This window comes from Penaeus vannamei, chromosome 32 (genome assembly GCF_042767895.1).
Source record: "Penaeus vannamei isolate JL-2024 chromosome 32, ASM4276789v1, whole genome shotgun sequence".
NCBI lineage: Eukaryota > Metazoa > Arthropoda > Malacostraca > Decapoda > Penaeidae > Penaeus > Penaeus vannamei.
This window is the reverse complement of record NC_091580.1, coordinates 25,364,548-25,387,047: the sequence shown is the minus strand read 5'-3', so window position 1 is coordinate 25,387,047 and position 22,500 is coordinate 25,364,548. Positions and strand designations below refer to the sequence as shown.

Sequence of the window (22,500 nt, the reverse complement as noted above, 5' to 3'; positions counted from 1 at the left end):
CCTCACTCCTTCTCACTTACTTACCCCCTTTCCCTCTCCTCCCACCCTCCCTCTCTTCACCCTCCCTCTCTCCCTCCTTCCATCGCCTCCCACCTTCCCTCCGTCCTCCTTCCTATTTTCCCACCCTCCTTCCCTCCCTCCAACTCACCCACCCTCCCTCCCTCCCTCCCTCCCTCCTCCTCTCTCTTCCCTGTCTTCCCCCCCTCCCTCCTCCTCTTCCTCCTCCTTACCCGCCCTCTCTCCTTCTCCACCCCCACCCCCCCCCCCAACAACATCCCGACGGACCGACAGACGTGACCGCGAGGGGCTGAGGAGGAGAAGAGGAGCAGGACGCGCCGTAATTCAATTTCTTCGGAGCGACAGTATCAAGGACCCATCAGAATAGCCCCCCCCTCTCCCTCTCCTCCCTCTCTCCCACCCTCGAAGGCCCCTCTCCCCTCCCCCTCCCCCTCCCCTCCCTCCCCTCTCCTCCCTCTCTTCCACTCTTGAACGCCTCCTTCCTCCCCCCCCTACCCCCCCCCCCACTCGCTGGCTTCCCTTTGCCCTTCTTTAATACTCTTTTCTACTATCTGTGTTTTTTTTTCTTTCTCTTTCTGCTTCTTTATCTTGTTTTAGTTTGTTTTCTGTATTTCCCTCTCTAGTATCACTTCCTTCCGACTTCAACGTCTCTCTCTTTTTGTTCGATTTTACTCTAATTATCCCTGAGTTCTTTTTTCTCTCCGTTTTAGCTTTTATCCACTATCTCTAACCCCCCTAAAAAAAAACATTTTCCTTTTCGTAGCAGTGAAATAAATCAAGAGATATAGGATGGTGAAAAAAAATAAACGAATAAATAAAATAAAATAATGAATAAATAAAAATGAAAAATAATAAAAATAAATAAATAAAATCTGTAAGTTTATAAGTCGACTGCTATTCTCAATATACATTTATCCTCATATCTAGAAACCCAGGATTTTTGTTCCCAACGCAGTGACCTGTGTACAAGGTCAAATTGATTCGTATTATACCCAAGGGAAGGAAAAAGGAAGAGGGGGAGAATGGGGGGAGGAGAAGAGAGGAGAGGAAAGAGGAGGAGAAAGAAGGGAAGGAAGAGGGAAGAGGGGGAGAATGGGGGAGAGAGAGAAAGGAGAGGAAGGGAAAGAGGAGAATGAAGGGAAGGAAGAGGGAAGAGGGGGAGAATAAGGGAGAGAAAGGAAGGAAGAGGGAAGAGGGGGAGAATAAGGGAGAGAAAGGAGAGGAGAGGAAAGAGGAGAATGAAAGGAAAGAAGAGGGAAAAGGGGTAAAATAAGGGAGAGAAATGAGAGGAGAGGAAAAAGGAGGAGAATGAAGGAAAGGAAGAGGGAAGAGGGGGAGAATGGGAAAGATAAAGAAAGGAGAGGAGAGGAAAGAGGAGGAGAATGAAGGGAAAGAAGCGGAGAGAACGGAGAAAAGAGATGAAAAAGATTCATTATGTGAAAGGGATGTGGAAATCAGAGAAAGACAGATAAATAAATAGACAGAGACAAAGATAAGGGTAGATAAATAAATAGATAGATCGACAGGTAGTTAGATACATAGAAAAAGATGTTAAAAAAGAAGAAATAAATAACCAGATAAAAATCCAAACAGAAAAAAAGAGAATGCAAATTGCGACATCCTTCTCCTCCCCTCCCCCTCCCCCCTCCTCTTCCCAACCTCATAATCCTCTAAAAAAAAAAATAAAATAAAAATAAAACCGAAAAATCTACGACCACGTTCACCGTAATCACTGTAACCCTGACGCTGTAATATCTTTAATACACTTGATTACTCTTTATTACATCAAATTAATATGAATACTCTTAATTCACGACTATATTTTTACTCAGGGAAGAGTTCATTCTCCTCCATTTTAAGCTATTAAATATTTGGACACAATAACTTTGGCTTTTGGTATGAGTTTTCGTGAATCTATTTATCTATTAAACGGTCAATTCTCATCATTATTATCTCTATTACCACAACTATTACCATTATAATTATAATCATCATCGCCGAATCACTATAATCACTATTACCATAATCATTATGATCACCATTACAATAATCATTATAATCACCATTACCATACTCACTATAATCACCATTACCATACTCATAATCACCATAATTTTCATTGTTATTGCCATTAAATCATCAACTCAAAATAATTGTGATTACAACTATTATCATTATAACATTTTAAAGAAATACCCGCTGCCTTCGAGAACCTTTTTCTTTTCCAGCCATCAGTTAAGAACAGAAATCGGAATTAGTAATAATACTGGACATCTGGCACACAGGTCCTTATACGGCACTCTCTGATCGTTATTCCGGCACTCTCTGACCGTTATTCCGGCACTTAGATCGCTATTCCGGCACCCAGATCGCTACCCCGACGGGAAGTGATCGGCGCGCGACCGTTATCCGATGGACATAGTTGGCACCCATTGTGCTATCGGGAAAGAATCATTGCTTGGCGTAAGTAAGCGCCTCTCTTCTTTCGCTTTCTCGAATCGCCATCTCTCACTCCCTGTCAGTATGTCTGTCTGCACGTTTGTTTGTTGAATATCTGTCAGAGTATATCTGTCCATCTTTCTCTGTCTCTTTCTGTCTATCTGTCTATTTGTCTGTCTGTCTGCCTGTCTCTCCCCCTCTCTCTCTCTCTCCCGCAATGAAGTGGAGGGAAGGCCTTGATGGGTTTATCTACTGCCGGAGATGAGTTGGGGATGATGCTGATGGGGCAGAGCCGATGAGGCGAGGGAGGAGAGCAAGGCGGAAACCAGTGAGAACCAGCAAGAGCCACTGAGGGCCAGCAAGAGCCATCGAGAGCCACTAGGACCCACAGACAGTCGGCGAGAGCCACAGGAAACCGCACACAGGCAGTAAGAACCACTTATGGCTACGTCAAGGGCTACTGATGGGAGAAGCAGCGCCAGTGAACCAGGGGATATCAAAGACTTGGACATGATTCATTTTCATTATCAAATAGTAGCCACTGATGGAATATAACAAATAATATAGTCACAATAATAATGGTAAAGGGGATTATAGAAGAAAATATTCATATTTACTGTTTATTCCTTTTCTAGAGGAACTGATAAGCGGATAGTGTCAATGAATAAGATGCGTGCTCTTAGTTAGTAAAAGTTGGTGGGCAACTATGACGAGACATGAAATATCTGGGAATTAATCACGTTTTTTTAATGTCTCTCTCTTTCCTTTTCTCATCCCTTCCTATGCATCCTCCTCCTCCTCCTCTCCCACCTAGCTACCTACCTACCCACACACACACACACACACCTACGCCCACACCCACAAACACACATTTTCGTACCCTTCTCACGACCACGCATGCGCACAACACCCACAACCACCCTCATCCGCCACACTCCGTCCAGCTCATAACACTCATGCTAATGACTTAACACAATCATTTTTAACACGCCCAAACAACCCGAAGAGTCGACGCACGCCCACGGAGCGACAAACGGCCTCTCGACGCAATTAAATATACACGCTCTACGCCATGCACATTGTAATACGCACATCGATCACGTGGAAAAAAATATAATAAAAAGAGAGAACGAAGGAAATAGGGAGGAAGGGAGGAAGAAATGGAGGAGGGGGAGAAGGGGAGGAGGGGGAAAGAGGGGGAAGGGAGAAAGGGAGGAAGGAGGAAGGAAAGAAGGAAGGAAGGTGGGATGGGGGAAAGGTAGGAGGGAGGGAAGGATGGATATAGCGAAAGAGGGAAAGAGGGCAGGGACGAAGAAAGAAAGGAAGGAGGATGGGAAGAAGCAAGCGAACATATGTGATTTAAGACGCGAATTAAAGTTTTTTTTTCCTCAGAAGAGAAAAGAAAGGATTAAACAACCCTGCGAGGTCACCTAAGACGGGGGTGGGGATAGGGGATGGGGGGGGGGGGGGGCTTAAGTTGAGGGGGGGGCGAGGATATGGGAAGGGCAGAGAAATTGGGGAAAGGGGGGGGTGAAGGATTGAGGAATTGGGGCAAACGGAGAGAGGTGGAGGAATGGGGGATGGAACGGGCAGGGAAATGATGAGAAATGGGAGGAGGAGTAGGAAAAAGAGAGAAAGTAGGTTAGGAAAGTGAAGGGGGATAGAGGAGTGGGTAGAGGAATAAGAAGGGAGAGAAGATAAAGGAGCTGACGAAAGGATTGAAAAACGGGGGATAAGAGAGAGAGAAGAGAAAGCAGGGAGAGGAAAGAAATGGATGATATAAGAGATGGAAAAACGGGGGGAAGGGAAGGGGGGAGGATAAAATAACGGCAACTCGGCATTTATCTATCGCGAACATATAATTATCGAGGAACAACTTAACTGAAAAACTTAACCTCGCATCCTTGGAAGGGGTGAAGGGGGGGAGGCGAGGTGCGGGGCAGGAGGAGAAGGAGAAGGAAGGGCAAGGAAGGGAAGAGAAAAAGAATGAGAGAGAAAGAGTAGAGACGTCAGACGAGCGAAAACACGACACGAGGCGCATCCCCGTCTCTCGCATTAACATAACGTAAGCATCATAAACACACAATAATCATTAGATAAATTGTCCCCCGCGCCGGTCTTATGAGGGGGTCATTAAACCTTCCATTGCCTCCCAACCACTAATTCCGACCCGTGACCTCTGACCTCGGGCCGAAAGAGGGCTAGGTGATGTACCATGACTGCGTTGCTTCTCGCTCGCCTCTACGTGTAACAGATATGCCTTATCTCGGACGGAAATCTTATCTTGCCTAATAAATGTCTGAATCTAGCGACATCACAGGTCCATATATCTCTTTTATTCTTATATCCGAACAACGGGAATTATTATCCTAGTCTCACAACATAAAGACGCGAATAAGCATCACACATTCACCAACCTAATTAGCATACGGGAATTTCTCGAATAAAAAAATATCATGTCTGCTTCATTTAAACACTTGAAAAATCTATACAATTTCCCATTTGGCTAAAGATCAATTTCCCAATAGACCAAAATATACAAAATCTATTTAACTAACTTTATCCCCCCAAAACAAAATCAACTTTCTCAACTCTCCCCCAAAACTAAATAAAATCAAGAACGTCACGAAACACCAAAAGATGAATAAATAACCCCCCCCCCTCAAAAAAAAAAAAAAAAAACAAAAAAAAAAAAATACCGACAGCACATGCCCTCATCGGCTGTCGTATGCAAAATAAAATGCGCAGCCGGACAAGACATTGAAAAGCCTGTCAGTGGGCGACGCGACCGACCATACCTCTGCCTCTTGCTCTTACGTAACAGGAGAGGGCCGTGGGTCGTGTAGGTGGATGAAGGGCGATGGGAAGGGGAAGGGGAAGGAAGGAGAAAGGGGAGAAGAGGCAAGGAGGGATAGGAGAGAGGGGAGAAGAGGCAGGGAGGGATAGGAGAGAAAGATGAAAGAAGAAGCGAGGAGGGATGAAGAGAGAGAGAAAAAAAAGTGAATAGGAATGAAAGAGAGAGAGAGAAGAAAGGAGGAAAAGGAAGAGAGAGTAGAAGAAGCGAACAGGGATGAAAGAGAGAGGAGAGGAGGCGACGAGGTATGAAAGAGAGAGAGAGAAGAGAAGAGGCCTCGAGGGATAAGAGAGAGGGAGAGAGGAGAAGAATAGAGGAAGGCAGGTAGAATAGAGGAAGAGAGAAAAAGGGGGACAGGGAGAAGGAGATGTAATGGAAGAGAGATGAATGGTGAGAGTGGGAGATTGAAATAAGCCGAAACATACATAGAGATACTTACAGATAGAGATACAGAGACATAAAGAGGCAGACACAGAGAGATAGAAAGAAAGAAAGATAGATAAATACATCGATAGATAGGTAGGTAAGGAGGCAGACAGAGAGACAAAGAAAAAGAGAGACAGAGAAGAAGAAGAAAAAAAGAAAGAGAAGACCCAGAAAGCCCCAACCCCACCCCCACCCCCACCCGCTCCACTACTCCCACAGCACCCATACACAGCACACAGGGTCGCTGGCAGCCCATATATAGCCAAGCCTAATTTGACCTCCCCTGACCTCGAATACGATCAGTTATACAATTCCCCGGAGGTAATTAAGGCGCGTGACGTGATGGCCCGAGACGCCCCGACACGATCTGCCAGTCAGGGTTTCTCGCGGCCAGATCCGAACGCCGTAAATTGATAATAAAAAAAAAACGGCGATGATGATGGCGGCGGAGGCGGGGATGCTGGTAGGGAGGGATGCTGGCCATGGAGGCGCGCTCTGAAATTATAGCGAGGTGAGCAGTGGTGATGGTGATGAGGATGGTGATAATAATGATGGTGGTGGTGATGTGATGGTGATTACCATTATCATTATTATCATCATCATCATCACCTCACCATCACCACCACTACCACCACCATCATCATCATTATCACGGTGGTGGTGGTGGTGGTGGTGGTGGTGGTGGTGGTGGTGGTGGTGGTGGTGATGGTGATGATGATGATGATGATGATGATGATGATGATGATGATGATGGTAAGAGCATGATAGTGGTAGTGGTGGTGCTGATGACGCCGCTATAACAACAAATAATTATTAAAGAACTACAGGTAAAACAAACGAAAAACAAACAAACAAAAAAGAGAGAAACCCCGTAAAAGGAAAACAAAAACTTAGACTCCCAAAGATCCGCCCATTAACCCCATTAAAGTGCGATCAAGTACTAAGACAGATCGCCTTCCCCCCCCCCCCCCCTTCGGCAACACCGCCCTTTCTCACCCATCTCCTTCCATCCCTCCTTCCCTCCTTCCCTCCATCTTCACTCTTCCATCTCCGTCCCTCCTCTTCCTTCCTTCTTTTCTGCCTCCTTATCATCCTTTCGTCTGGTCTCTCTCGCCCTTGCTTCCCTCCTTTTTTCCTCTCTTCTTTCTATCCTCTCTATTCTGCCCATCCCTCCCTCCTTTCTCACCCAACGACCCTCCCTTCACTCTATTAGCTCTCTGTCCTTTACCCCCCTTCCTTCTATTTCTCCCTCCTCCGTTCGCTTCCTGATCTCTCCGTCCGTTTTTCCTCCCTCGTCTAACCTTTCTCCCTCCCTTCCTCCATCCTCCTTCCATTTCTCCGTCCTCCATCACTTCACCCACCCGTCCTTCCTCTCCATCCGTGCAAGCTCTCCTCCCTCGTCCCCCGGCCCACACGCCCTCCATCCTCCACCCACCCGTCCCAACTCCCCTCCCTCTTCCCTCCATCCCATCAACACGCCCAGTTTTCCACCCACTCATCCTATCTCCCCTCCTTTTTCCCTCCATCCCACCAACACCCCTTCCTATCTTCCCTCCCTCCCACCCACACGCCCTCCATCCTCCACCCACCCGTCCTATCTCCCCTCCTCTTTCCCTTCATCCTCCACCCACCCGTCCTAACTCCCCTCCTCTTTCCCTCCACCTTCCAACTACCCATCCTATCTCCCCTCCTTCTTTCCTCCCTCCCTCCCACACACCCTCCATCCTCCACCTACCCATCCTATCTCCCCTCCTCTTTCCCTCCACCTTCCACCTACCCATCCTATCTCCCCTCCTTCTTCCCTCCCTCCCGCCCACACGCCATCCATCCCCCACCTACCCATCCTATCTCCCCTCCTTCTTCCCTCCCTCCCACCCACCCGTCCCGACGCCCCTCCTCTTTCCCCTCCCTCCCGCCCACGCGCCCTCCATTCCTGCTCTTGCAAGCAAATCTAATCCCATCATATTGGACGCGGCGCAAGGTGGATCTAATCACAATGGAGTGGACGCGTGTAATTAAGGAAGGTTCATTTAAGGATGCTTAACTGATGAGATGAGATGAGGTCGGGAAGGAGGGAAGGAGAGAAGGAGGGAAGGAGGGAAGGAGGAAAGGAGAGAAGGAGAGAAGGAGGGAAGGAGAGAAGGAGGGAAGGAGAGAAGGAGGGAAGGAGAGAAGGAGGAAAGGAGAGAAAGAGGGAAGGAGGAAAGGAGAGATGGAGAGGAGGGGAGGAAAGGAGGAGAGAAGGAGAGAAGAAGAGATGGATAGAAGGAGGGAAGGAGAAATGGAGAGGAGGGAAGGAGAGGTGGATAGAAGGAGGGAAAGAGGGAAAGATGGAAGAAGGGAGAAAGGAAGGAGGGAAGGAGAGAAGGATGGAAGGAGAGATGGATGGATGGAAGGAAGGAAGGAAGGAAGGAAGGAAGGAAGGAAGGAAGGAAGGAAGGAAGGAAGGAAGGAAGGAAGGAGGGAAGGAGAGATGGAGGGAAGGAGCGAAGAAAGAAAGGAGGAAGAGAAGGAGAAAGGAAGGAGGGGAGGGAGGGGAGGGAGAGATGGATGGAGGGAAGGAGGGAAGGAGGAAAGAAAGGAGCAAGGAGGGAAAGAGTGAAAGAGGGAAGCAGTAGAAACAAAAAGCAAAAGAAGGGAAAAGAGGGCTAGAATGAAGGAGGTGAAGAAAGGATGGAGCGAAGAAGACGTGAGGGCGAAGGAAGGAGGATGGGAGGGAATGAAAAAGTGAGCGAGAGATTAGGACGATGAGAAAGAGGGAGGAAACAACAAAACCAAACCCAGTACAGTGTACAATAAAAGCGAAAGAGAAACAAAGAACAAGAAAACACCAAAGCCAAAACCTAGACAAGGTACAAAAGAAATAACGAAGAAAAAAATATCTCATTAACCAAACATATTAACGAAATATCCACACAAACCAAAACAAAAACAAACAAACCCCCCCCAAAAAAAATTTCCCGAACCAAACCCCTCCCTTCCCCTCCCTTCGAGCAACGCACAACAAGGACACGACCTCCGGTTCTGCTCTCAAGGTTCACCCAACGTTTTTGATGAACCGCCCGTACTCCGTCATGCACGAGGCCCATGACGCGAACCCAACACGGAGAGCAATCATGCATTCGTCCGTGACAACCGCCCATTATATCGCCCGCTGCATGATGGGAGAAAAAAAAGGAGATCGCGATTTTCTTTCGTGATTTTTTTTTTGTTTCTAACTTCATAAAATACCGTAAGTAGAGTGATAAATAGGGAAATTAGAGGAGGGGGTTGAGGGTATGAGGGGGGGGGATTGAGGAGGGGGTGAATTAGGTCATCTTTTCCCCTCATATCTCTGTTGCCATTTATGTTATATTAGCTCTCTTCCTACAGGATTTTGTATCGCCATTATTATCTTCATCAGAGAAAGAGAGAGAGAGAGAGAGAGAGAGAGAGAGAGAGAGAGAGAGAGAGAGAGAGAGAGAGAGAGAGAGAGAGAGAGAAAGAGAGAGAGAGAGAGAGAGAGAGACGGAAGGGGGAAAAACAAAAAACAAAAAAGGGATCATACTCGCGAATGAAAATAATTAAGAGAAAACAAACAAAACTAGACAAGAACAGGGACGGAGAAGAAAAATACAAAACAAAAGACAAATACAAAGGAAAAAAAAAAAAACACAAAAAGATAATAAAGAAACTTAGAGAAAAAAAGACACACGCATGTAATTTAGCTTCTGTAGTCCCCCTCCCCCCCCCCCTCTCGATGACAGGACACCCCTATGACCCCCTCCCCCCAACCGAGGTCACAGCATGGTGTTTGACCTTTCTGTCCGAGGGTGTGGGGAGGAGGGGGGGGGGTAGAGTGTGCCCTAATGGAGAGGGAGGAAGGAAGGAAGAAAAGATGGAAGGGAGGGAGGGAGGGAGGGAGAGGGAGATAGATGGAAGGTAGAAAAGAGTGCTGGAGGGAAGGGAGGGAGGAAGAAAGGAAGGAAAAAAGGAAGAGAGGGGGAGGAGATAGATGGATGGAAGGAACGAAGGGAGGGAGATAGGAAGGAAGGGAAGGAGGGAAGGAGTGATGGAAAAGGGAAGGAAGAGAGAGGGGGGCAAGTGATGTATGGAAAGAAGGAAGGAAGGGAGGAGAGAAGGATGGAAATAAGGAAGGAAGGGAGCGATGGATAGAAGGAAGGAAGGAAGGAAGGAAGGAAGGGAGAGATGGATAGAAGGAAGGAAGGGAGAGATGGATAGAAGGAAGGAAAGGAGAGATGGATAGAAGGAAGGGAAGGAATGAAGGAGCGAAGGGGGGTCATGCTGGAATGGGGGCGGGGGGAGGGGAGAGGGTAAGGCAGACAGGAATTTATTTATCGTGTGAAATCACGCACATAAACGAACACATGCAAAAAGGATCGAGCGTGTGCACAGCTGAGCTCACACGCGCATCATAGTGTTCCTTCTTTTTTTCCAAAATCTTTGTGCACTTGCTAAAGAACGAGGAGAAGAAGAAAAAGAAGAAAAACAGAGGACATACCAAAAAAAAAATAATAATAATAAAAAAAATAAATAAATAAAAAATAATAATAAAAAAATAAAAAATAATAAATAAAAATAAAATAAAATAATAAAAAATACCCCCCTTCCCCAAAAAAGAAAAGCCCACCAAACAAACAAACCAAATCGAATACCCAAAACACGAAATAAAACATACCATTCGTGACAGTCGCACGGTCGCTGCCCATCGCGTTGCACAAAGTCGAGAAATCAAATCGAAATCATGCAGCGCTCTATTGATCTCAAAACCTCTAAATGTAAATTCAAAATTCATAAATCATGCACTTGGCTGATGCAACGCGGCCGGCACTTTGGACGTCTCATTAGCCGGCAGATAGCTCGGTGGTGGAGGAGGTGGAACAGATGGGGCGGTAAGTGGAAAGGAGGTGGAGGAGGTGGAACAGATGGGGCGGTAAGTGGAGGTGGAACAGATGGGGCGGTAAGTGGAAAGGAGGTGGAGGAGATGGAACAGATGGGGCGGTAAGTGGAAAGGAGGTGGAGGAGATGGAACAGATGGGGCGGTAAGTGGAAAGGAGGTGGAGGAGGTGGAACAGATGGGGCGGTAAGTGGAAAGGAGGTGGAGGAGGTGGTGCGGTAAGTGGAGGTGGAACAGATGGTGCGGTAAGTGGAAAGGAGGTGGAGGAGGTGGAACAGAGGGTGCGGTAAGTGGAGGTGGAACAGATGGTGCGGTAAGTGGAGGTGGAACAGATGGTGCGGTAAGTGGAAAGGAGGTGGAACAGAGGGTGCGGTAAGTGGAGGTGGAACAGATGGTGCGGTAAGTGGAAAGGAGGTGGAGGAGGTGGAACAGAGGGTGCGGTAAGTGGAGGTGGAACAGATGGGGCGGTAAGTGGAAAGGAGGTGGAGGAGGTGGAACAGAGGGTGCGGTAAGTGGAGGTGGAACAGATGGGGCGGTAAGTGGAAAGGAGGTGGAGGAGGTGGAACAGAGGGTGCGGTAAGTGGAGGTGGAACAGATGGTGCGGTAAGTGGAAAGGAGGTGGAGGAGGTGGAACAGAGGGTGCGGTAAGTGGAGGTGGAACAGATGGTGCGGTAAGTGGAGGTGGAACAGATGGTGCGGTAAGTGGAAAGGAGGTGGAACAGAGGGTGCGGTAAGTGGACGTGGAACAGATGGTGCGGTAAGTGGAAAGGAGGTGGAGGAGGTGGTGCGGTAAGTGGAGGTGGAACAGATGGGGGGGTAAGTGGAAAGGAGGTGGAGGAGGTGGAACAGATGGGGCGGTAAGTGGAAAGGAGGTGGAGGAGGTGGAACAGATGGTGTGGTAAGTGGAAAGGAGGTGGAACAGATGGTGCGGTAAGTGGAAAGGAGGTGAAGGAGGTGGAACAGATGGTGTGGTAAGTGGAAAGGAGGTGGAACAGATGGTGCGGTAAGTGGAAAGGAGGTGAAGGAGGTGGAACAGATGGGGCGGTAAGTGGAAAGGAGGTGGAACAGATGGGGCGGTAAGTGGAAAGGAGGTGGAGGAGGTGGTGCGGTAAGGTGGAAAGGAGGTGGAGGAGGTGGTGCGGTAAGTGGAAAGGAGGTGGAGGAGGGAACAGATGGGGCGGTAATTAGAGGAGGATGGAACAGGAGGTGGTGCGGTAAGTGGAGGACGTGGAGGATGTGGAATAGATGGTGCGGTAAGTGGAAAGGAGGTGGAGGAGGTGGTGCGGTAAGTGGAGGTGGAACAGACGGTGCGGTAAGTGGAAAGGAGGTGGAGGAGGTGGAACAGATGGGGCGGTAAGTGGAAAGGAGGTGGAGGAGGTGGAACAGATGGGGCGGTAAGTGGAAAGGAGGTGGAGGAGGTGGAACAGATGGGGCGGTAAGTGGAAAGGAGGTGGAGGAGGTGGAACAGATGGTGCGGTAAGTGGAAAGGAGGTGGAGGAGGTGGAACAGATGGTGCGGTAAGTGGAAAGGAGGTGAAGGAGGTGGAACAGATGGTGGGCTAAGTGGAAAGGAGGTGGAGGAGGGGGAACAGATGGTGGGGAAAGTGGAGGTGGAAAAGATGGTGCGTTAAGTGCAATGGAGGTGGAGGAGGTGGAATAGATGGTGCGGTAAGTGGAGGTGGAACAGATGGTGCGGTAAGTGGAGGAGGTGGATGAGATTGCGCGGTAAGTGGAAAGGAGATGGAGGTGGATGAGATGGTACGTTAATTAGAGGAGGTGGAAAAGATGCTGTGGTAAGTGAAAAGAAGATGGAGGAGGTGGATGAGACGGTGTGGTAAGTGGAGGAGGTGGATGAGATGATGCGGTAAGTGGAGCAAAAGAAGAGATAAGTGGAGGAACTGGAGATGATGGAAGAGGAGGTCCGGTAAATGAAAAAGATAGCGTAGAAGATTAAGAAAGAGGAGAAGATGGAGGAGATGGAAGAGAAGGTATGGTAAGTGGAGAACGCAGAGAAGGCGGAGGAAGTGACTCGGTAAGTGGAAGAGAATTCTTTAAGAGCACGAGGTCTTCAGCGTGCAGGTTCAGCGTGGAAGTGAACTGTACGAGTAAATTGTGATAAAAGTAGGTAATTGGTGCGTGAGAAAGAAATCGGAGACAAGAGAGAGGAATGAAGGAAAATAGGAAGAATGATAGTAAGAAGAAGAAGGAGTAGAAAAAGACGAAAGAATATTAAGAGAAAGAAGAGAGATAGAGAATGGAGGAGGAGAAGGAGGAAGATGAGGAGGAGGAGAAGAAGAAAAAGGAGAAGCAGAAGAAGAAAAAAGGAGGAGGAGAAGAGAAAAAGAAAAAGAAGATGAAGAAAAAGATATAAAAGAGGAAGAGGGATGAAGATGAGGATGAGAATGGTGAGGTTAACAATGATGATGATAGCAATAATAATAATAATAATAATAATAATAATAATAATAATAATAATAATAATAATAATAATGATATTAATAACAATAATAATAATAATAAGGCGAAGAAGGAGAAGAAGAAAAGAAGGAAAATAAATCAAAGAAGACTTGAGAAGCAGATGACACACACGCACGCACACACACACACACACACACACACACACACACACACACACACACACACACACACACACACACACACACACACACACACACACACACACAATCAATACAAAAATATAAAAAAGGAAGAGAGAAAAAAACGGGCAACAGTGCGTGAAAGTGGACGACCAAAACCCCATGAAAGTGGAGTAAGATAAGGAGATCCACCCAACCTACCCACTCCTTGTATCCTCCCCTATCTATCCATCCACCCGTCCACCCATCCAACCTCTCGTCTACCACGTAAACCCACCTTGCCAATACCCCATTCAACACGCCCACACTTTACCAGCAGCCCACCCACCCACTTACCTCGCCCCACCTTGCCAACAACCCACTCAACACGCCCACACTTTACCAGCAGCCCACCCACCCATTTACCCCTCCCCCTCCTTGCCAACAACCCACTCAACACGCCCACACTTACCGAGCAGCCCACCTACCCACTTACCACCCCCCCCACCTTGCCAACAACCCACTCAACACGCCCACAATTTACCAGCAGCCCACTTACCCCCCCCCTTGCCCCCACCCATTCCACCCCACCCAACCCCATTGGCCAAAAATCAACCATCACTCCTTCATCATTTTCTTGCAATTTTCATATGTTTTTCCTGTGAGTTCTTTAAAAAAAATCCATCAAAGAGTCCGGTCTGCAATACTTTACATTGCTTAATTACGAACTTTATGTAAATATTCTTTTATAAACCAAATACAGTTTCGATTTCATCCCGATGATGATGATGATGATGATGACAGTGGGGTTTCAGATGACTGATGATTATTGATGATGGTGATGATAGTGATGGTGATGATGATGGATGATGATTGATGATTGATGATGATGATGATGATGATGATGATGATGATGATGATGACAGTGGAGTTTCAGATGACTGATGATTATTAATGATGGATGATGATGATGATGATGATTGATGATAGTGATGATGGATGATTATTGATGATGGTGATGATGATGATGATGGTGATTGAAGATGAATGATGATGATGATTGATGATGATGATGATGATGATGATGGTGATTGAAGATGAATGATGATGATTGATGATGATGATGATGATGATGATGATGGTGATTGAAGATGATGATTGATGATGATGATGATGATGATGATGATGGTGATGATAGATGATGCTAATAAAGATGATTACTGATGCTAATAATGATGATTACTGATGACGATGATGATGGATGACGAAGACGAAGTTGATGATAAGAATGAAGACGGTGATGAAGACGGAGATGAAGATGAGGATGCTAATGACGATAAGGAAGAGGAGAATGAGGTCAGCCTCGACATCACCCTCGACGCCTTCCCCCGATTTCGCCCCGTCACGCTGAGAACCAAGATGCAGTATATACCGGCCGTCTTCCTTGGTGCAGAGGGTGGGGGGCGGGGGTGGGGGTTGGTGGGGGGTGAAGAAGGGTGGGGGGCGGGGGTAGGAGTGGGGGTTGGTGGGGGTGAAGAAGGGGGGGGCGGGGGATGAAGAAGTGGGTGGGGCAGGACCTGCTTAGATAAGTACGAATCTATTAAGGGTATCATGGGAAATGAGATAAAGATGGAGAAAAGAGGAAAGGAGGCAAAAGAAAAGAGGGAAGTGGATGTATAGAAGGGGGGGGGGGAGGATTGGGGGGAGAAAGGGTGTGGAGAGAGGGGGAGGATTAGGGGGGGGAGAGGGGTAACAGAGGGGATGTTACATGCCTTGCAACAAAATTATCTTCTAATAAGGTACAAACAAATAATTTTCATACATTTAAATTCCACAGAACGTGTTCATCATGTGATATTCTGTGTATATATATCGTGATTTAAAAAATTCAAACCTATTAGTGCACAAAACGCAAGGAAAAAACAAACAAACAAAAGAAAATGAGCGAAAAAAAGCAAAAAAAACAAACAAACAAACTCGACTGCTCACTTGCATCTTGAGGATACCCCTGTCTTCCCCCCAACAAAAACACTTAAAAGTAATCCTTAAAAGCCATAGCATCGAATTCTGCATAAGACCAAGATTGCACGCGAAAACCTCTTATCTTATGTTCAAGTTGTTGTTTTTTCTCGCTGATGGAAACTGACTTTTAATGTTTTCTTTGCACGATACGGGAGATGAATCCAGTTTAAAAAATAGAAAATAAAATATATTATAATAAACATATGTGACGTAAACTGCAATGGTACACTGGCGTAAACTATAATAATAAACAGAATCAATACACCGTAACGATAAACTGTAGCGTAAACTATAGCGATATGGAGGGCGATTTCTGATCAGCGAATGAGTCTAATAAAGAGATATTTCTTTAAAAATATGAAATTGCTGAAATTGGTTCAAAGATAGGAGAGGATGAAATATATTCTTCTACACTTTTCCAGTTTCTCTTTTTCCTCTTTCAGTCGGTTCTCCCTCTTTCTTTCGTCTCTCTCTCTCTCCCTCTTTCTCTTGTCCTATCCCCGAGGAATGATGGGGGTGGGAGGGCTATTCTTTTGATCTCTCTGTCTCTCTCTGCCTCTGTCTGTCTGTTTGTCTGTGTGTGTGTCTGTGTGTCTGTGTGTGTGTCTGTCTGTCTCTCTCTCCCTCACTCACTCTCTCCCCCTCTCCCTCTGAGATACCTTTCCTGTCCCTCATCATTTCCCTCTCTTCCTCTCTCCTCCCTTCCTCCTTCCCACTCCTCCCTTTTCTCCTTCCCTCTCCTCCTCCTCCCCCTCCCTCACCGAGAACCGACCCTCCTCCCTTGCAAACGCAAAGGGCACACATCCTCTCTCTTTGCTCTCGCTTCCCCCGAGAACGAAAATTGCAGCGCCGACCACACGAACCGTTATAACTCTACGGGATTTGCTCTGCCAACTTGGGGGAGCAAAAGGGCCGGGGAAGTTGGGCGAGGTCTTATCTCGAGACAGAGTTCTATTTATGTCTCTTTATCTATCTATCTTCGCTATCTATCGATTTATCTGTGCATTCCGTCTATATTTTTATTTTATCTATGTAGGCTATCTATATATCTTTGCTCAGGAAAATACATTTGGACAGATACAGAAAGAGATATTGAAACATAGAAAATATGTGAGTGAGTGATTGAGTGAGTGAGTGACTAAGTATGAGTGGATGAGTGTGAGTGCGTGAGTGCATCAGTAAATGAATGACTGAGTGAAAGAGTGAGCGAACGAGTGAACCAATGAGTAAATGAGAAAGACTGAATCAGTGAGCGGGTAAGTGAGCGAGCCAGTGTTCACGTATGAGAAGAACAGCGAGAAAGAGGGATAAACACAAAAGAGAGAGAGAAAAGAGATAGAGGTCGCACCCGCCATTGCCACGTCGTTTATTAACCACGACTCTGTCCTCCTCTCCGTCTCTCCCATGCCGTTTCTGGCACGACGAGCAACATTGCAATTTTGATCGGGGAGAGAAGGAGAAGAGATGAGCGGGGAGAGAGACGGGAAGAAGGAGGGAATTGAAGGGGAGAGAATCTAGATAAGAAAACGGGAGAGAGAGAGAGAGAGAGAGAGAGAGAGAGAGAGAGAGAGAGAGAGAGAGAGAGAGAGAGAGAGAGAGAGAAAGAGAGAAAGAGAGAAATAGAAGGGGTGAGAAGTAGGAGAGAAAAAGACAGAGATTGAAATGGGTAGAGGCGTAGAAGGGGGTAAAGAGGAATGAAGGAAAGACAGAAATGAATAAGGAAAAACAAATAATAGGAAGGAGGAAGGGGCAGTCCAAAGAGATAAAACAGTAAAAAAAGGAAACACGGAAAGTAACAAGACCTAAGGCAGAAGGGAAGAAGAAGGCAACGAAATGGCGAAAAAAGGTTGAACTCAACAAGAAAAAATAAAACAAACAAACAAACAAAACCAGAGAAGACAGACTAAAACACCACAAAGAAAAAAACTTTTAAAAAATCGAGCCGCAGAGAGAAGGCCGCAGCACAAAGAGAGAAGAGGCGGCAGAAGCACGGAGCAATCCCGGCATCGGAGCGGCATTCTTCGGTTCTTTCTTATACCGAACGCGGCGTGCGGTGAAAGCTACGTCATTCGGATACTAAAATGCCTTATTTGGGTCTTGGAGAATTACAAGAAACCACAGCGGCGTGATGTCATGTCTGTGGATGCTGCGCCTCTGTCTAGCTCTGTCTGTCTGACTCGTTTGTCTGGGTTTCTCTCTCTTCTGTTCCCTTCCCGTTTATCTGTCTCCAGCTCTCTTCCCGACCGTCTGTCTGTCTGTGTGTGTCTGTCTCTCTGTTTCTTACTCTCTCTCTCTCTCTCTCTCGCATTCCTCCATCATCATTCGTCTTTTCATCGTTCTTTCCTTCCTTCCTTAACTCCCCTTCCGCCTTGCTCCTCTCTTCCTTAAATACCCTCCCTCAACCCCCTTCCTTCCAACCCCCTTCCCGCCCTCCATCCCTCCCTCTCCTCCTTCCCTCCCTCTTCTCCTCATTCCCTCCCTCTCCTCCTCCTCCTCCTCCTCACGTGTCACCGCGGCGGGCGTGCGGGCTTGCGGGCGTGCTCTCCAACTCTAATTCCAACACTAGCCTACCGCCCTCTGACTGATTTATTTTCTTTTCACAAATAACAAAAGCCTACGACCACGACTCCTGCATCACGTCACGGCGGGTCGGTCACGGCAGCGAGGCGGCCATTGGAAACCTTCTTTCAGTCCATCCCTTTCTCCCTCCCTTCCTCCCTTCCTCTCTCTCTCTGCTCACTTCCTCTCTTTCTCTTTCTTTTTTTCTCTTCTCTCTCTTCTCTCGCTGTATGTCTCTCTGTCTCTATCTCTCTGTCTCTGTCTGTCTGTCTCTGTCTCTGTCTCTCTCTCTCTAGCTTTCAATCTATCTATCTATCTACAATTTCCCTTCCTCTTCCTCTTCCTCGATCCCTCTCCCTCCCTCCCTCCCTCCCCCTCCTCCTACCTTAAGACTCCTAACAAGATCTTAGGACGTGTCTCCAAGACCTTTTTCTGAGTCGAAAGAACATCCCTACTAAGACATGTCACCGAACCCCGCTCATGTCAGCGAGAACCGTTCGCGGATATTAGCGTCTCTCTCTCTCTCTCGTTTTGTTTCTATCTCTCTCTCTTTCTCTTTCTCATTTCTCTCTCTCTCTCTCTCTATCTCATTCTCTATCTCATTCTCTCATTCTCTATCTCATTATCTCATTCTCTATCCCATTCTCTCATTCTCTCATTCTCTATCTCATTCTCTCATTTTCTCATTCTCTATCTCATTCTCTGTCTCATTCTCTCTTTCTTGTCCTTTTTTTCGCTTTTCTCCCTCTTTTCTCTCCACTCCCCTTTCTCCCTTTCTCCCCCCCTCTCCCTCTACCCTCTCCCTCCCTCTTTCCCTCTCTCTCTCCCTCCCTCTTCCCCCTCTCCCCCTCCTTCCCTCCCTCTTCCCCCTCCCTCTCCCTCTCCCTCTCTCCCTCCCTCCCCCCCACCATCGAATATGTACTACCGTCGCGAGAAAAAGCGTTTTCCGTGGAGATCAAGCCTTTTTAACGAAGGAGATGACTTGCTCTGTGGCGTGACTCCGCTCTGGATGACGCTGGGGAATTAATGCTGTGAGATGGCGAGTTCGTTGTCTGGTTTGTGTGTGTGATGGATGTCGTTCGATGTATCCCTGTTACGGAACGGACTGTATCGGCAAAATAAGCTGATTATGTAAAGATAGTATAAATATGTGTTTTTTTTTCTCTCTCTGTCTGTCCCCTTCCTCATCTTCTCTTTCTTTCTGTCTTTCTCTTTCTCCTCCTCTTTCTCTCCCTCTCCCTCACTTTCTCTCTCTTTCCCTCTCCCTCACTTTCTCTCTCTCTATCTCCCTTTCCCTCTCACTCACCCTCCCTCCTATCCTTCCTTCCTTCCTCCTCCCTCTTTCTTTACTTCCCTTCCTTCTATCCTTCCATCCTTCCCTCCCTCCTATCCTTCCTTCCCTCCCTCCCTCCCTCTTTCCTCCTCCTCCACACGACGAATCCCGCAAATACATACTAACCCCCCTCCCCACCCACTCTTCCAATACCCCCTCCCCATCCCCCCCCCTCCTGGCCAATAACGAACGCCGCTTAACCGAACACGAAGTCGCACACTCGTGGATTTGCATTCATAATACGTGCGTGTGTGTGTGCGTGCGTGCGTGCGTGCGTGCGTGCGTGCGTGCGTCCACGGGGGAACAGCAGAGGCACACTTGGCATGACTGTGGCATTTTCCTCCGCCTGGTTATAGATTATGCACTGGACGAGGAAATTGCATTCGGGTCTCTCTGGCTTTGGCAGTTTTAAAATTCGGATTTTGTTTTGCTGGTATTATCATATCGTTATCATTATTATTGCTAATACCATGTCATCGTTATCATTATTATTGCAAACACCATATCATCGTTATCATTATTATTGCTAATACCATATCATCGTTATCGTTATTATTGCTAATACCATGTCATCGTTATCATTATTATTGCTAATACCATATTTTCGTTATCATTACTATTGTTAATACCGTATTATTATACAAATCAATCATATTATCAACATTACTACACTTTTTTAATCATCACTATATCATTTATCATAATCATATCTATCATCATTATTGTAATCATCATCATTATTCAGTAAGAACAGGTATGGTGGTTGTGAAAATGATACCAGAGAAAGACGCGAAGAAATAAAATTCGAAAGAGAAAAAAAAGGCAAGAAAAAAGAAAAGGAATTCCGTTTTTTTTTCAGCGGTCTTCGGCTAATGTTCATGAAGGAGATAATGATATAATGCCGCTGCCACTGGCTATGGTGAGGGCAAAGACAGAGGCGCCGCTGCTGCAGTCCTGTAACTCATTCAGTAATAATGAAAACACCTGCATTTGCCTTCACTCAAAGCAAAACACCGGACGGTATCTAGGGCCGCCCTCGCCCTGTGCACGGCGCCTCCCCTAACCCCTCTCTCCCCATCCCCTCCCACTCCCCTTCTCCACACCCCTCTAACCCCTCTCCCCATCCCTCCCTCCCCTTCTCCCCACCCTTCTCCTCGCTCTCTCCCGTCCCCTCCCCTCAACCCCTACTCTCTCCCCACCCCCTCCCCCTCTCCTCTCTCCCTCCCCCTCCCCTTCTCCCCCACCCCCACCCCTCCCACGACATTCCCTTCTCTCCGAAGTGCTAATTCATTTCATGATCATGCTCCCCCCCCCACCCCCCACCCCTCTCCCTATCACGCTTCCCTCCCACGTGAAGATTATCTATAAAGATTATACAAATATGATCATTAGCATTTTCTCGAGACTTCCAAAACTCATATCTGCTTATCTTTTTTTCCCCTCTCGAGACCAGAAGGGAAATTACCGGGAGCGGTGTCGTATAATATATTGCATATATTCAAAAGTCTGGTGGACATGAGAGGGAGAGGGAGGGGGAAGGGGAGGGGGAAGGGGAGGGGGAAGGGGAAGGGGAAGGAGAGGGGGAGGGGAGAAGGAGAGGAAGAAGGGGGGGGAAGGGGAGCAATAGGAGGGGATTAGGGGAAGCTGAAGGGTAGTAGGGGAAAGGCAAGGGGAGTGGCAGAGGGAGAAGAAGAGAAGGGGGAAGGGAGTGAGGGAAAGGGAAGAGAAGTGGAAGGAGAGTTGGGAAAGGGGAAAGGCAAAAGGAGTGGGAGAAGGGGAAGGGGAGTGAGGGAAGGGGTGAAGGAGCATAGGGGAGGGGATGAGAAGGGGAGCTCTTGCCCGACATTGGCAACCCTGTGTCGTAATGTGGTGCAGGTGAACAGCGTTGCCAAGGATGACCCAGAGTAACAACCTCTCCTTCCTTTTATCTCTCCTCTCCTCTCCTCTTCTCTCCTCTCCTCCCCTTTCCTCTCCTCTCTCTTCTTTAGAATTCACGAATGAATATGACAGAAAAAAAATATAAATCAGAAATAAGAAGGGTACGAAACACGTAATTAAACCCAAAGGAGAGAGGAAGCGAGAGAGAGAAAAATCTTGAAAGCAGCAGACAGCTCGGGGAAGCTTGCTTGGTGAGGCACTATTGTTTGCATGAAGGAAACCCTTGTTTATGGCTGTTCAAATGCAAAACAGTTAACGGCTTAAGGTGGCGAGGAGGGAGGGGGGAGGAGGGGGGGGTGCTGAGTGGACCACACTGAGACACGCACGCACGGACGCACACACACACACACACACACACACACACACACACACACACACACACACACACACACACACACACACACACACACACACACACACACACACTCACGCACGCACACACACACATACACACGCCCCACACCCACATACACGCCCTACCCCCACCTACACGCCCCCCACACCCACACACGCCCACACGCCTCCCCCTTACACACAAGTGCAAGTCTACAGACCCTGGACAAAGGCGTATGGATACGGGTGTGCAGTGCAGGAGGGTGTGTTGCCCCTTAGAACGGAGGTGCAACTTGCAACATCGCATTACTTGCATCGAGATCCTTGACTGAAAGCTTAAGATGTTGCAGCATCGAGCTCACTCATTTTTAGATGACGAAAGCGTGAGGTGATGAAGCGAGAACGAGAGGGAAAAGGAGGAGGAGGAGGAAGAGAGGGAGGAGGAGGAGGAGGAGGAAAGGGAGGGGCGTGAGGTGATGAAGCGAGAACGAGAGGGAGAAGGAGGAAGAGAGGTAGGAGAATGAGGAAGAGAGATAGGAGGAGGAGGAGGAGGAAGAGAGGGAGGAGGAGGAGGAAGAGAGGGAGGAGGGAGGAGGAAAGGGAGGGGCGTGAGGTGATGAAACGAGAACGAGAGGGAGAAGAAGGAGGAAGAGAGGTAGGAGAAGGAGGAAGAGAGGTAGGAGGAGGAAGAGAGGGAGGAGGAGAAGGAGGAAAGGGAGGGGCGTGAGGTGATGGTGATGAAGCGAGAACGAGAGGGAGAAGAAGGAGGAAGAGAGGTATGAGAAGAAGGAGGAAGAGAGGTAGGAGGAGAAGGAGGAAGAGAGGTAGGAGGAGAAGAAGGAGGAAGAGGGGTAGGAAGAGGGAGGAGAAAAAGGAGGAAAGGGAGGGGAGGGAACAAGAGGCGGGTGAGAGGGAGATGAAGATGGGAGAGAAGGAAAGGGAGGAAAAGAAGAGAGAGAAGAAAAGGGAGGAAATGGAGAGAGAGAGAAGGAAAGGTAGGAAAAGGAGAGAGAAATAGGAAGAGAGGAAAAGGAGAGAGAGGAGAAGGAAAGGGAGGAAAAAGAGAGACGGGAAAGTGGAACGGAAAGACGCGAGGGACGGGGAGG

The 22,500-nt window shown here is 47.6% G+C and overlaps 1 protein-coding gene across 12 annotated transcripts in view; it reads right to left on the bottom strand.

Moving 5' to 3' along the window:
• The window catches only part of Pka-C1 (Protein kinase, cAMP-dependent, catalytic subunit 1), an 865,648-nt gene that overhangs the window by 428,299 nt on the left and 414,849 nt on the right, over positions 1-22,500 (bottom strand). The window lies entirely within an intron of this gene.